Genomic DNA, 763 nt, shown 5'->3' on the forward strand with positions numbered 1-763 from the left:
CCCCCGGCTTTACCGGGAGCAGGGTGGGTCCCCCTCTCGGCCCCCCAGCCGCTCCTTGGGGGGCCGCTCCAGGCTCAGGGCAGGTGAAGATCTTGCCTGGAGGTAGCCCAGCTTGGTGGGAAGAACCTCTGGGCTCCTTCATGGTCAAACCGGCGTAACTCGTGCCGGGGAGGCAGCAGCACTCGTAGCGAGGACCTGACCTGGTTGCACCAGCACAGTGCCAGGGCAGGGGCTGGATTGGCAGTGGGGGCTCCCGAGAGCCAAGTTTGACGTTCACGGAGCAGGACAGTGGAGGGCTGAGCCTGGGAGAAAGGAGGGGAGAGGAGAAACCCCTCCTTTGCGGGTAAGCAGCGATGGCTGGGTGCTCCCCGGGGCATGAGAGGTGCTGCCGGGGCCGGGATGGTGGCGGGGAGAGCCCCGGGACTGTTTGGGAGGACAAGTCACAGGCTGTCCCCAACTTGTTTATTCTTGGGGTCGGGGAACAGCTGCGGCTCTCATGGATGGGGCGGCCGCGGCGCTGGGGCTGCTGCCCGCGGTACGGTTACATGAAATCTGCCTTCTGAGAAGCCTCCTGGCCGGGCGCTGGGGGCTGGACGCAGCGTATTTATAAATATTACCTCCTTCCAGCAGCATGGGGCCGCAGCGGGTGGGAGGGAGGAGGGATGGGGGCGGCGCTGGGAGCGCCTCCGACACCGGGGGCCGGGGGGGCACGGGGCGGCTGCTGGCGCCTCGCGCCTTCTGCTCGTGGCAAGGGGCACCCTGA

The sequence above is a fragment of the Pygoscelis adeliae genome, unplaced genomic scaffold (genome assembly GCF_000699105.1).
Source record: "Pygoscelis adeliae isolate BGI_AS28 unplaced genomic scaffold, ASM69910v1 Scaffold197, whole genome shotgun sequence".
In the NCBI taxonomy this organism is placed as follows: Eukaryota; Metazoa; Chordata; class Aves; order Sphenisciformes; family Spheniscidae; genus Pygoscelis; species Pygoscelis adeliae.